We start from the raw sequence: 16,004 nt of genomic DNA, 5'->3' as shown, positions 1-16,004 counted from the left end.
TTGAGGGAAAAACAATGAACCATAACCATAACTACCTAACTTGACTATAACTGTCTAACTAAACCATATAGTTAACCTTTAACAAACTAATAGCTAATTTGCCACTTGCTTTGCAATTCACACGTTCTTGAAATGAGAGAGAGACTTCAGCTGATGAGAGAGGGCTGCAGCTGAGGCTGCAGCTACTGTAGCATTAGCAGCTCTGTCTGTTTTGAGCTGCAGCCTTCGCTATGGCTGCTAGCTGCTAAGGTGTGGCCTTGGTTGCTGGACTGTGGCCTTAACTGCTCTACCTTATCACTGTGGCCTTGGCTGCAGCTATCTAGTTTTCACTGCCTTGACTGTTGTGGCCTTGGCTATGGCTCGCTGCTGTGGCTGATCTGTATCACACACAAGGATACCAAATAGCCATTCTCACTTTACTGAGATCACACAGCCACCCTAACCTTCACTACTTCACCTAACTCAACACAAGAAGGCTGCCCATTATTAAATACACAGTCATTCCTGAGTTTCCATCTCCTCTCTTCTCTCCCCAAAAACCTCCATCCAATGTTCCTAAATTGGAGACCATTGTTGAAGAAGGATCCAACAAGTTTGACCTAGTGCACAACCACAAGTTGATGTATCTTCTTCATGTGGTTCTTTCTATTGTTTCCTACATATTGATAGACAAATACATCATTGCTTGAATTGTAGTCCTTTTCACACATATCATATCCCTCCTTTGATGGACGAAGAACCCCTTTGTTGTTCTACCTCAAAACAATCCCAACCGTTTGATCATTTGATGACCTGAAGCCATGATCTAATTGCTATGAATATTTCGGGACAACAAGACAGATGAGGTGAGATATGTGTGTCTATGAATTTGGTTGAGATTGTACCTGCCCTTTCAAATCTCTCCAAAGACATCCATTCTATAAAAACAGACACATTTCTTGAAGAAAAAATCTAACTAGTTTGATGTTGTGCACATCATGTTTATGTGATCCTGTGTTTCTATCTTTTCTCTGTATAGCTAAATAGATATGTTCTTAATTGATGTCAACAAGATTGTAAAAGGGATAAGTGAGATGTGAGCCGCAAGAAAATTAGATATGGAGAAGTGTACTAACAGATTATATGCCCCCACAAGGGTTAGGTGTTTCTAAAGATAGCATCATAAAAATAAAAATAAAAAATCCTATTCTATTCATAAATATATATAGAAATAAAAGAACTTCAGTTTTAATAAAGTAACATGCAACTAATCATAAACATGATTAAACTAGAATAAGGCTGCAAAGATAAAATCAAAAGCTTCTTGAGAGACGGGAAAGCTTAACAGCTTCTTTAGGCGCAAAAAATATTTTACACAAAATCAAGTTGTCAATGGAGTCTAAAATGCAATATGAAGCAAGGGATGATATCAACAAAGCTCACTTTTTCTTTCCTCCCATCAGCAAAACAAGATTAAGACAGTCAATATGTATGTAAATAGCATTCTATTGAAAAGCAATCCAAGCAAAGTCAAAAAGCACAAATTAGAGATGCTGGTTATCAAAGAAATATCACCCTAACACGCAACAAAACCAACCCAACTCCATAAGTTTTCAGCCGTCCAAGAACCATCTACTCCATAATCTCTGAAGAAGCCTACAAAAAATGAAGCCATAATTAACAACACTACTTCATTCATATATACAAGTAAATTTCCTTGCACCTTGAAGAAAAAAATTAGTATGTTTCTTTAATTAAGTTTGAGGGGATTGCTAAAATAAATTATCTTCATAGTTAAAAGTAACTTTTTCCGAGCAAATTTTTTTCAACAAAATAGTGTCAACTTGCCTATTTGCTACAAAGAGAAACCAAGAGGACCAAGATATTGTGGGGGCATCAGCATGGATTCTCCTATCATTGTGTGGTGTGTTGTCATCTATGAAAAAAGCAGTTTGAAGTCAAGTCAATGTTTCTTTTCCATTACTTCAGTGCATTCTCTAACAAAACAACATCATGTTCTGTAGGATTTTGTTTTCCTTTCAAAATTCAATGATTGATTATAAACAAAATATGATTTAATAATTTCCACGACTAAAAAAAATACATAACAATGTGCATATAGTGCATCCAAGTTAGAAATGTTTCAACTTAATTCTGTTAGCTCAATAAGCAAATTCATCCAATTGGAAATTAAACATATCCAAATAAGCATAATTTGCAACAGTAAATACTTACCAAATCATCATAATTAGCCCCAAAAAAATATTTTTTTATAGGAATCAGGCCGTCAATTTTCACCAAATCAACACCACCAAGTTCACATACTACTTCAATCTCTTAGTCATATCTTATAATCAAGTAATACACAAGTAGAACTCAGAATTTGCACGATCAATGCAAAAACGTGTGCACAGCAGTAGATATATAAACAATAAATGCACAGGTCACCAGTATAATCAATGCTGCGATAGCACGAACCATCGATTTGCTGCCACAAGACAGAGTGGAACATATACCCCTTGTTTGCTGTGCTCTATAAAGGAACATAATCTATGTCTGATAGACAAAAGAAAAGCTAAGACGAACATCATTTTCTAGTAAAATAAATTATGAATGGCAAAGAAAATTAAGGTAGGTTCTTTGAGAGGCAGATTAGCCAGTGATTAATGTAGAACACTGCAGCAAACATCAATTGTGGGGCCAAAAACTGATTACAAAATATTATTATGAACAATATAAAGCAAACCTGCAAGAGGGCAGTGATAGTACCAAAAGTGTTCGACAACAGTGGATCCAAATCTTGAAATAATTCTCTCTTCTAAACATATAAACAAAGACAAACACAAGGCATGAGTAACAAGGCATAGTACAAAACAATTCTCTCTTCTTTCTAGATTTTTTTCCCTTCTTAGTAAGGTACAAGAGGAAGGGGAAAAGTTAACACAGTAAATGAGCATTAGCTCTAATTTTAGAACCTGGTTCAAGCCTTCAATCCAATTCTTAATCAAAACCCTCAAGCCTTGAATTCGAATACCCTGAATTGGTGTGAATTTGAAACTAAGATTTCATTAACTAAAAAGAAAAATTAAGTTAATCAATTCAACAAATTGCCACAGTATTTGACCAAAATTTTGACCAATGAACCAGTGGATAACCCAATATATGTGAGAATGAGGAAACATATCAAAAGGATCATTATCAAAGGTAAAAAAAAACTTGATGTAGCACCAAAAGATCAGAAGAGAAAGAAACTGTGGAATCAAATCCCAAATTAATACACCAATATTCAAAATCATATCCTAGTCCAATAAAAACCCATTACATAATGCTACCAATGCCTTTTCGATCCCCTTAAGTAATAGAAAAAACATGAGAAAAAGAAATTAGAAGAGGGTCATACCCTTTCCAGTTTGATGCCAATAAAGCCCCAAATTCCCCTGTTTAATGTCAAATAGTGAGCAAAATGAAGAAAATAATTAGCCCCAAATCGAAGGAGACAAAGAGAGGAAGACAGAGAGACACACACACACGCACAGAGAGAGAAAGAGAGAGAGGGCGAAATAGAGGACATACCTACCCGAGACAAAGTGACGGTGGTGCTAACCCTTACGGTGTGCTCACCTAACCCTTGCGTTGTGCTCATCTAGCCCTTGCGGTGATGCTCTAGTAACAGAGAGTAGGGCAGCGTGAGGCGTGAGGCGTGAGAGAGAAGAGACACAGAGGCTTGAGGCGTGAGGCGTGAGAGAAGAGAAAGGGGGAGGTGAGGTCATGTAGGGTGAGGTTTGGAATCTGTGTGTGAGAGGAACAGATATATCTAAAGGCGCCAATATATTCATTTCCCTCTAAAAATCTTTAGCAATTAAATCATTTATTTGGTGACAGAATTATTTTCTCACTAAAAATAAAATTATTAGCCACGAAAATAGTTTTTTTATTAAATAATATTAAATTATAAAAAATTATTGGTGACGAAAATATATTCGTCATTAATAATTTTATTATTGGTGACCAATTTTTTCCTCACCAAAAGTCTGAAAATTTTGGTACCATCCGAAAAATTAGCGGAAAAATATTTAGTGACAAAAAAAATATAAATAATGACGAAAAATAATTTTGTCACCTAATTTTTTTATTATATATGCAGATTGGTGACGAAATTTTATTTTTGTCTCTAAAATTGGTACATTTGGAGACGAAAAATTATTTTCTTCACTAAAAGGTACGTCTTTCGTGACAAAATTTATTTTCGTCATTAGTTTTCGTCTCCAAAGACACTTTTTGTTGTTGTGAACAACCACAGCAGCGAATACCCAGCAATCGCTCCCTCTGTGTGAGAGAAAGACAGAGGGCGATGGCGATTTGCGGCGGTGGCGATGTGCGACGGATGTGAGCAACGGTGGCGAGGGACTTCGGTGAGCTAGAGAGAGTGGGCACCGATTGAGAGAAAGAACACAGAGAGGGAGAGACGGACCGAGACATAGTAAGATAGAGATGATGGTGATTAGGGTTTTTTTTTTTTCTCTACTTTCATGGTACAAGACGACGTCGTTTTAAAATTGGCGACCAAATTTATTTGTCGCAAAAAAATTTCAATTCCCGCCCCACTAAAAATCAAATTTCTCTCCCAAACTTTTGGCGACCAAACGACCATATTAGTCGCAGAAAAGGTACCTTCGCCGACCAAAATATTTTAGTCGCCAAATCTCAATCAATGGCGACTAAAATATTAGTCGCTAAAAGTATTAATTTGGTGACTAATTTTTTTTTGTTGCTAAAAATAAGTTTTTCGCGACCAAATTTTTGGTCGCCAAAAAATATGTGACCTTCCGCGACCAAATTTGTAGTTGGTCGGCAAAAACATATCACTTTTTGCAACCAAGTCATTTTTTGGTCGCCAAAATATAACCTTCTGCGACCAATAATATTTGGTCGCCAAAAATAATGATCATTTGCGACTAATTAATATTTGGTCGCCAAAAGATAACTTTTAGCTACCAACTTTTACATTGGTCGTGAAAAGTGCAGATTCTTGTAGTGTGGGTACGATTGGGGAAGGTCACTTCGTGACCAACCCCGCTCGCCCGATCAAAGATCGGCCTCTACTAACCATGATATCTAGTTTTGAAAACGTTATGTGTTCTTATTCCGGTTATTAGCCTAGATTTACTATGTGATGCGCACAGCATACAAGTATAGACTGGGTCGCCTGAATTGGAACAAAACATTTTATGTTTGTTTGTTTGAAAGATGGTTTGATGGTGCTACCCGCAAGTAGGCTAAGACGTGGATTTGCCACCCTCGGGTGGGCTTAAGAAAACATGATTTTGCCACTATCTAGTGGGCTTAAAACTCACAGTCAACGAATTGTTCCAATTCAAATAACCCAGCCTTCACCCACAGGCATTCAGGCAGTTTATATCACATAAGCACATAGCCTCATGGTAAGCATGCTATCATGGCAGTCACTCACACGCATGCAAAGATGCTAAAGCATAAAACTCCAAGCCAAAACAGAAGCTGATTAGAAACCCATGCATGATCCTAACTATACAGAAATGCCTAATGCAACACATGCAAGATGCAACTAAGATAGGCTCGGCTATTCTAAAGATGGCATGCGAAATGCTACAACTAACAAATATTCAACTCGGAATTGAAATGCAATGTAGTTAGTATGATGCGCCGAGCCCGGTGCATGCAAAACAGATGAATGAATGCAAACATGCTATCATACTATATGTTAATTGAAACATGCCCTAATCTATCCATCATAAGTGGGTGAATAAAAGGGAGAAAGACGTGGGGTTGGAAGACATACATCACACACACGCAACTACAGTTGTGCCCTCACTCGGAGGGTCCGAATAAATAATATACAGTCCCGAATAAATAGTACAGTCCGAATAAGTACAAAATCCTAATTAATTAGAAAATTAATCTAGGAAAGCAGTAAATTGTACGCAAATCCGTGGACTGCCTCAGCTCTGTTCTAAATGATGGATGATGCATGCTCGAGTTGCCTTGTGCGAAAATCCATTGCGATGCCCCGGTTCGCCTCTGTTTGCAATTGTTCTCGGGATGCGTGCCAAGCTCTGGAAGGCTGCCGATTTCTGATTTGCTGCAACAGAGAGCAACACAGTGGCATGGCAAAGTATTTTCACATATGTATGCATGACTACTCTTCAGGGAGTGTAATCCTCGATCTTCGTGTCACCAATCATGCATCTCGATGCATGATGGCCGAGGAGTCGATTTGCACGACTCAATATGAAATGAATGCACATATGGACACAACAAGGCCTAAACTCCATCATGGATAATCCAGAGTGTCAGCGACCGGGAATTGAGAGACGTTCCGTCACTCGTAGTACGAAACGTCCCTCGTTTCCCGTGCTTGGGCTAACTCCTATCCCAAGCACTATGCAATATGCATGACATGCATGAATGCGATCCTAACATGCATCCTAGCATACACAATGCTATGAAATGGCATACACAATGCTATGAAATGGCATACACAATGCACGATGTAACGAGGCATACACAATGCACAATATAACGAGGCATACACAAAGCTCTAACATACAACCTAGCATACACAATGCTGCGAAATGAAATGGCATACACAATGCTCAATGGACTTACACCAACATGAGTGGACCTCAGCCACACTTACATCAGTAGCCATTAGGTGAAAATGGGACTATCGAAATGCATGCACACATGCACGCAAACCGAGGACTGATCCTAGGCATAACATGTGACTCTAACAAGGCATGGCAAGGGATGCAAGATGGCATACAAACTCACAAATTCTAGCACTGAAATATGATGCTAAACTGCCCCGAAACATGGAAAAATGGCACTCGATGCATGAGATGAACCCCAAAACTCGAAACTAGGCACATGGAATGACTTGTAGCTATACAAAGCATATATTATATGATCATGAAGTCTAAAGACAGAGCCAAGGAAGTCCCAAAACATGAACATTTCCAGTTCAAAGCATGGCCAAAAGATGCTAGCAAGATGGACTAAAATAGCATGCAACTTTGACTAGCAAACATGAGTTATATGGCAAGTATAGGATGCACATGGAATCTTACCAAACCAGCAAAAATCAGTGAATAAAACATATGAAAATATTCCCAAATAACCATGGAGATGCAACCAATACATGCAAAAATGATGAGCTCCTTTAGAGGGCCATGCAATGGGTTATTAAGCACATACAAGGTGGACACTTAGCATGGCATAAGTAACTATGAAAATCAAATATGGTAGTCTTAGAACTCACCAAATTGACCCTGGAAAGTGACTTCAAAGCATGCAAGATAGGGTCTCTTTGGAAGGTTAAAAATGACCACCAAACAAGTCAAGGTGAGAGGGGGTCACCCCCCTCTGATTTGGAGGCTAAAAATAGTGTGCTAGCCACTTAAAATCCACTATATTTCAGTGGCTAGAAGGCCAAACCAAGCATGCAACAAGAGCTTAGGTGTAAGGCTCAAAATAAGGGGCAATCAAGCATACAAGGAAGCATATGACCTCAAACAAGAAAATGCCCTTAATAAAACATGAAGATGATGTCAAAAGGAGACTCTTTTCAGTTTATAACAAATCTCAAAAGTGAACAAAAATAGGGCTAATCTATTATGCAAAAATGGCCCTAAAAGAGAGATTAGAGACAAGGGACAGCAGCTGGCCCCAAACAGAGGAGAGCCCTTCAACAAAGTTTAAGAGGGGCTCAAAACAAGGTACTTTAAAGTTTATATCAAGTCTCAAAAATAAACACAAGTGAGGCTAAAATAACATGCAAGAAAAAGGCCTAAGAGAGGGATAAAGAGACAAGTGGTAGCAGCTGGCCTCAAACAGAGGAGAGCCCTTCAACAAAGTTGAATAGGGGCTCAAAAAAAGACATTTTACAGTTTATGACCAAGTCCAAAACAGCTCACAAATAAGACTAAAATACCATGCAAAAATAGGCCTAAAAGAGAGATTAAACACAAAGGGTAAGGAGAAGACCTCAAACAGAAAAAAGTCCTTGATCAAACATGAAGAGGAGCTCAAAATATGACTATTTATAGTTCAGGTCGGAGCTTAAAAATGTAAGAAAGAGGGGATATGATATAGAACAAAATAAGGCAAGAAAGATGGAGAAGATGACTCACCCTTGTAGCACAAGTCTTCAGCAGCTTTTGGACCAAGGAAAGGTGCTCCTAACCTCTGAAAAACAGCCTCAAGTTGCTGGAATGGAGTGTGGAGGTTGTAGGCTTGGAGGTGGTGTGTAAAGGGTGCATGAACCTTAGGGTTTGGAGGGTTGAATGAGAGATATAGAGGGTGTATGTGTCAATGCCTTAGCTGGTTTTTGTAACCCCTCAAAATGGAGCTGGGGTGCTGGCTTTATAGAGGAGAGGCCAAGGGAAAAGGGGGGGAAAAACAAATTCAAATTTCCCCCCTAAAAGGCAGCCCCTCGAATACAGAATCTGGGGGAAAATAGTTGGCACAATTGGAATACACTTGGAGAGAGGATCATGGCCGGCCAGGTTCAAAAGGTTCAAGTGGCCGGCCAGCCACCCCCCCTAGCCGGCCGGCCAGGGTCGAAAGGGTCAATCAAAATTGCTGGCCGGCCACCCCAAAAAAGGTGGCCTCCCATGTGTGCACAACACAAATATGTGGTCAAAACCTAGAAAATGTGAACCAGGAGAGAGAAAAGCCAACTTTTTAGAGGAGTTCAAAAGGGTCAGAGACAATTACTGGCCGGCCTATTCATATTGGTGGCCTCCGAGGTGTGTACAACACAAATATGGGGTTTAGGGCTAAAGAAAGTGGCCCGGGAGTGGTCAACATTAGCTTTCTAGTGAGGAAAACGGGCGACGGAGAGCGATGAAGAAATAAAACTGGCTTTTCAGAAAAATTGCTAGCCTCCCACCCTCCTATAAGCTTTCTAACAATGAAAATAAGGTCTCCACCAAAAATGAACCAAAACGGATGCAAAACGGAGGTTCGGGGACCGAAACACGCGGCCTGGGGCCCGAAAATGGGCTGTTAAACACCGGAGGTGGCATTCGACCACGAAGTTGGTCTCTTGAGCCACAGTGTCCCCCAAAAGGGAGTAAATAAGATGTGTGCCGAAAACCGGAGCAAACGGAGGGGGTTAGGCGGTCCCGAACCAAAGCACATGGCCGTCGGCTCCGAAAAACTAGAAACCGGGCTCCAAACGGGAAAAATGGCCTACGACCACGAAACGTAGCCTACGGCCACTGAGAAATGATCTACGAGACCTCTCCCTCCCTTCGAGAAGAGAAAACAGAGCCTGGTTCGCAAACCGAGGCAAGGCACGAAAGAGTCCGGAAGTCCGGAGGCAAGGCTTGCAGCCGGGACTCTGAAACTTCTGAACGAGCACAATATGCAATATCACCGAGCGCTCAATCAGTGACGTCTGAGTCTTAGGGTCGGTCAAAAATGGGGTGTTTACAGTTGCCCCTCATTGACAGAACTCGGAAGTCATAAATGACGGGAGTGAATGTCAAAGCCAAGAGACGACCAATTTTTGGCAAGGCTGAAGACTTACACAAACAGGCGAGATAAATAGAGATGCGCCCGCGGGCGTGCCCGCGGGTAGGGGCAAAATGCAACCGACAATGCAAGAAGCCGAAGGTATCTCAATGATCATGCAAATGCAGCAAGCTATAATGAAGCACATATTCACGATAGATGCAACAGTTTTAAGCAAGAATGCAAAGCAACAACTACATTTCATGCAGTTAAGAATGCGGAGAATTATTCAATTCTCACCACGTCTCACACGGAGAAGATACAATACCTGCGCGGTTCGTCTGGTCGCACCAACCTCAAATGAACCGTACATACAATATCGTGCCTGTAAAAGAAAGAAACTTGACAAGCACAACATAATTAGCAACACATGTTCAAAGCGATATCGAACGCAGACAATCGCGGTGTTGATGGAAAAGAGCATCGCAATGCGGGGAGAAACGCGCGTAACAACGCAAGCTAAGCATGAGGGTATGACAATACTCGTGAAACGTGCACAATAGTATGAGTGGTGTGCACGAGAATGCAAGTGATGTGCATAACAATGCAGAACAAGTGTGAATTTGAATGCATGTTTGTCACAAAATGACGATCAAAGAAATGCAAGCTTTTGACGAGGGCGACTTAATCGCAACCTCCGGTTTACCTCCCGGAGGGGTCGCAACACATTCAAAAAGGATGCACCTTGCTTTTGGTGAGTGACGGTGAGATACACATCGAAAATTGGAGTTGAAGTTCCGACGGCGCAATTTCGCGACAAAAATTGCACTTTGCTTGTGCTTTCCCGGGTCCTGGGGACTCCAATCCTTACCAAAATTTGCAGAGACCTTGGGGGCCACATGGGGAACACCACCGGCCAGTTTCTTCCCAGGGGGAGGCCACCAACTAGGTTTGAGGGAGAGGGGTGGCCGGCCTGCCAGAAAAGATGGCCGGCCGGCCACTTTTCCAAAACCGTGGGCAGTTTGGTCTTTTTTCCCTCATTTCTTTAAATCCATTCGGCCAAACACTTTTTCCTCACAACTCCAGCTCTGTAGACGTCCCTGAACGCCCCAGGAGGGTGAGCTCCCGTTCTGTTCATTTGGGGTCACTACAGCTCAGGACTCTAAAATTGTCACGGTTCTAAGTCTGAACCAAAGAGTCCAAATCCGATAAATCGTTTTGAGAAAACAGATTTTTAGAAAAGAAGTGCCAAGCATGGACTGCTTTTCCAGATACAGAGTCGCCACCTAAATATTTTATTTTGGAAAATTTAGGAAACCCTGACTCGTTGACTAAGGCCACATGTCCGTCATCACCAAAGTTGCCTCGGCTCGGGAACTTGGGTACGATTGGGGAAGGTCACTTCGTGAGCACCCCCGCTCGCCCGATCAAAGATCGGCATCTACTAACCATGATATCTATTTTTGAAAACATTATGTGTTCTTATTCCGGTTATTAGCCTAGATTACTATGTGATGCGCACAGCATACAAGTATAGACTGGATCGCCTGAATTGGAACAAAACATTTCATGTTTATTTTTGAAAGATGGTTTGCTACTCGCAAGTAGGCTTAAAATGCAGATTTTGCCACCCTCAGGTGGGCTTAGAAAACATGATTTTGCCACTATCTAGTGGGCTTTAAAACTCACAGTTGATGATTTGTTCCAATCTAGGCAACCCAACCTTCACCCACAGGCATTCAGGCAGTTATATCACATATGCACATAGCCTCATGGTAAGCATGCTATTCATGGCAGTCACTCACACGCATGCAAGGATGCTAAAGCATAAAAATCACCGAGTACTCCAAGCCAAAAAAGAAGCTAATTAGAAATCTATGCATGATCCTAATTGTACAGAAGTGCCTAATGCAACACATGCAAAAATGCAACTATAGCAGGCTCGGCTATTCTAAACATGGCATATGAAATGCTACAGCTAACATGTATTCAATTTGGAATTTGAAAATACAATGCAGTTAGTATGATGCGCCGAGCCCGGTGCATGCAAAACAGATGAATGATGCAAACATGCTGTCACACTGTATGCTAATTTAAACATGCCCTAATCTAACCATCATAAGCAGGTAAATAAAAGGGAAGAAAGACGTGGGGTTGGAAGACATACATCACACGCACGCACACTTATTACAATTATGCCCTCGCGCAGAGGGTCCGAATAAATAGTACAGTCCAAATAATACAGTCCAAATATTACAGTCTGAATATAAACAAATTCCTAATTAATTAACAAATTAACTAAGAAAGATATAAAAACTGGCATGCAAGACAGGGACTGCCTTGATTCCGCTCCGGGTGATGAATGATGCATGTTCGGGTTGCCTTTGTGCGGAAATCCATGACGATGCCCCAATTAACCTCTGTTTGCACCTATTCTTGAAATGCGTGCCAAGCTCCGAAAAGTTACTGATTCTTTATTTTGCTGCAACAGAGAGTAGGAAAGGGGCATGGTAATGTATTTTCACAAATGTATGCATGCCTCGATCCTCGTGCCACCAATTACGCATATCGATGCATGATGGCTGAGGAGTCGAATTTGCACAACTCAATATGGAATGAATGCGCATGAAAACAAAACAAAAACCTAACTCCATCATGGATAATCCGGAATGTCGGTGACTGGGGAATTGAGACACGTTTCGTCACTCGGAGTACGAGACGTACCTCGTTTCCCGTGCCCGGGCTAACTCCTATCCCGAACACGATGCAATATGCATGGCATGCATGAAATGCAACTAAGATACAATCCTAACATACACAATGTTATGGAATGGCATACAAGCTGCACGAGGTAATACACAACCGAGCATACACAATGCTATGGATGAAATGGCATATGCAATGCAATAATGGGCTTACACCAACATGAGAGAGCCTCAGCCACACTCACATATGAGGCCATCAGATGAAAACAAGACAACTGGAAATGCGTGCACGCGTGCATGCAAACCGAGGACCGACCCTCAGGCACCGAAATGCCACTCTAATGAGACATGGCAAAGACATGGAATATGACATGAAAACATGCAAAAATCAGTAGCAAGATGAGGGGGAAAACAGCCCCGAAACAAGGCGAAATGACACCCGATGCATGGAATTTCTCCCGAAATGCAAAACTAGGTACATGAAATGGCTTACAGCTATACAAAGCATGCATAATTGGTACATGGAATGAAAAGGCAGAAGCAAGGCAGCCCCAAAATAAGCATTTTTACAGTTCAAAGCATGGCCAAACAGCAAACAAAAATAGGGCAAAACAAGCATGCAAAAATGGCCCTAAATGTGAGATAAAGAAGCAACTCACAGCTTCTGACCCCAAACAGATTAGGGCCCTTCAACAATGTTGAAGAGGGGCCCAAAATATGATGTTTTACAGTTTATGGAAAACCACAAAAACCAGCACAGGTATGGCTAAACTCTCATGCAAGAAATGGGCCAAAAGATGGCCAAAGAAGCAAGTAGTGGTTTCTGGATTTAAACACAAAGGGTCCCTTCAACAATGTTGAAGAGGGGCCAAAAATAATGCATTTTACAGTTGATGGCCGGACCCAAAACAGTATGCAAATATGTCCAAAATGCTATGCAAAATGAGACCAAAAAGAGAGATATAACACAAAGTATATAAAAGATGCCTCAAACCATGAAAGACCCTTAATGAAACATGAATAATGGGTCAAAATAAGACTGTTTTCAGTTCTGAAAAGTGCCCAAAAACAGAAGCACAATAGGCTAACAAATTATGCAAAAATGGAGCCAAAATGGAGATATAAAGGCAAGTAGTAAATGGAGGCCACAAAAAGCAATGAGACCTTCAACAATGTTGAATAAGGACTCAAAATAAGCAACTCTTCAGTTTATGACAGGCCTCAAAACAGATTATACATAAGCCAAAAATACTACACAAGATAATGGCATACAAGAAGGATAATGAAGCAAGTGCATCAAGGGGGCCTCAAACAGTGAGGGGCCCTTAAACAAAAGTGAAAAGGAGCTCAAAAAAATGCCACTTTCAGTTAGGGCCGGAGCTCAAAATGGCAAGCATGTATGACTTATGTATTGAACAAAATATGGACCAAAAGAGGGGAAATAGAGCTTACCCTTGAAGACTTGACTTTGGCACCCTTTTGGCTTGAGATGTAGCACTCCTAGCCCTTGAAGAAGAGCCTCCAGCTGCTGGAATGAAGGATGGAAGGGTGGAGCTTGGTGCTGGTGTGGAAAGGGGTATAGCACTTGGAAGGTTTGAGCTTGGAAATAGAGAAGGAGAGGGATCTAATGCAAAGGGCTTGAGGGGATTTTTTGTAACCCTAATATCAGAGCTGGAGCCTCTGATATATAGGCAAGAGTGGGGGGGAAAAGGGGGGAAAAATGGAGGGAAAACATGCCAAGTTTCCCTCCAAAATGCAGTCCCCCGGATATAGAATCTGGGGGGAAAATGAATGCACTGCTGCACTGTAGATGATGTGAGGATCATGGCCGGCTGCTTATCTTGGTTGCAGGTGGCCGGCCGGCCAAGGGTCAAAAGGGTCAAAAAGATTTTCTGGCCGGCCACCACAAATTGGTGTCCTCCCAGGTGCCCTCAACACAACCCCGTGGTTCAAAATTGCCAACTGTAAAACAGGAGAGAGAATAGGCCATTTTTAGGAAGGGTTCAAAAGGGTCAGGTGGAATTACTGGCCGGCCACTAACTTTTGGTGTCCTCCCATATGTGTACATCACAAATATGTGGTTAAAAGTTCAAGAAAATGGCCCAAGGGTGTTCAACATTGGCTTTGAAGTGAGGAAAATCGGGCGACGAAGGGCGATGAAGGGATAAAGTCGGCTGACAGAACAATTACTGGCCTCCCACCCTTCTATGGCCTTCTTGGTGATGAAACAGAGGTACCTGCCAAAAATGAACGAAAATCGATGCAAAACGAAGGTTCGGGGGCCGAAACGCGCAGTCTGGGGCCCCGAAAACGGGCTGTTAGGCACCGGGAGTGGCGTTCGACCATGAAGTCGGTCTCTCGGACCACAATGTCCCTCAAAAGGGATCAAATAAGAAGTATGCCAAAAATCGAAGCAAATGGAGGTGGTTAAGCGGTCCCGAACCGAGGCACACGGCCAACGGCTCCGAAAAACCGGAAACCGGACTCCAAACGGGCAAAATGGCCTATGACCACAAAACGTAGCCTACGGCCACTGAGAGATGGTCTACGAGACCTCTCCCTTCGCGAAGAGAAAACAGAGAAAATCGAGCCTGGTTCGCAAACCGAGGCAAAGCATGAAAGAGTCCGGAAGTCCGGAGGCAAGGCTCGCAGCCGAGACTCTAAGACCTCTGAATGAGCACGATATGCAACATCACCAAGCGCTCAATCGGTGATGTCTGAGTCTTAAGGTCGGTCAAAAATGGGGTGTCTACAAGCTCCGAAATTGCCTCCTCTACCTTCTTAGAGCATTTTCTCTCTCAGATCTGTGCTCTATACGCGTTTTCCAACGCCCTACGCAAGTTGTTTTCGCGAAATCTTTCAGTTTTCGTCACTTTGGACTGATTAAATTTTGATTTCGGTGCTTCTTTTCTTATTTTCACCACTTGAGATAAGTTTGTCTCAACATTTGGAAGATTTCCTTGGGGGTTGACTTTTGTTGACTTTTTCATTTCCCGAGAGTTGACTTTTGTTGACTTTTTCCAATTTTGGCTCATTTTGCTCATTTTTGCTCCTTTTTGCAGATTGTTGGAAATGGCGGGTCATTTTCCCCATGGTGGAGCTTCTCCAGGTGCCGGGGATGATCTCGATATCATGGCTCTGCCTCCGATGGTTCGACCCTTCATACCCAAGAGGTACGACCCTCCGACATATATTCTTCCGCGGGCTGTTTTCTATCACTTTACTGATTTTGATGATCGAGCGCCCGGGGATCTGCTTTTGCGAGAGCCGGAGTCCCACCTCTCCCATGAGGCACGAGAGGTATTTACTTCGCTTTTACACTTTCTGCAACGTATCTTGCATTTTCCATGCATTTCGTGCTTTCACTATGTTTATCCGCTCATTTGAGTGCACCGCTTGTTTAGAATGCTTTAGTCTATGACACTGTATTCTGTTTGCATCTTGAACACATAGATCAATCACTTGAATTTCTGAACACACAGTCCATGAGTTGAAGGTGAACACACAGCACACACACTTGTTAGAAAGTAGAACATGCATCACAAACTTTGAATTTCCGAACACATAGCCTGAATGGAAGGTGCACACACTTGACAGAAGGTTGAACACGCAGCCCAAACTTTGAATTTCTGAACACACAGCCCAGATTAAGGTGAACACGCAGCCCACTGATTTTGAAATTTGAACATGCAGCCCAAACTTTGAATTTCTGAACACACAGCCCAGATTGAGGGTGAACATGCAGCCCACTGATTTTAAAATTTGAACACACAGCCTAAACATTTGACGTTGAACACGCATCCCGAACTTTGAGGTGAACACGCA

The 16,004-nt window shown here is 41.9% G+C and overlaps 1 long non-coding RNA gene across 2 annotated transcripts; it reads right to left on the bottom strand.

The window, feature by feature from the left end:
* Positions 1-1,406: 1,406 nt before the first annotated feature.
* LOC145799068 (uncharacterized) lies at positions 1,407-3,561 on the bottom strand. Of its 2 annotated transcripts, XR_014341067.1 has the most exons (5): positions 3,380-3,561; positions 2,955-3,014; positions 2,726-2,797; positions 1,828-1,915; positions 1,407-1,635 (listed from the first exon to the last, which is right to left on the bottom strand). It is a non-coding gene; the product is annotated as an uncharacterized LOC145799068 (long non-coding RNA). The 2 variants fall into 2 exon arrangements; XR_014341066.1 differs by lacking the exon at positions 2,955-3,014.
* Positions 3,562-16,004: the final 12,443 nt, after the last annotated feature.

This window comes from Camellia sinensis, chromosome 9 (assembly GCF_055761805.1).
Source record: "Camellia sinensis isolate YWXY chromosome 9, ASM5576180v1, whole genome shotgun sequence".
Lineage (NCBI taxonomy): Eukaryota > Viridiplantae > Streptophyta > Magnoliopsida > Ericales > Theaceae > Camellia > Camellia sinensis.
Note: the sequence above shows the minus strand (reverse complement) of the source record. Positions and strands in the feature narration are given on the sequence as shown.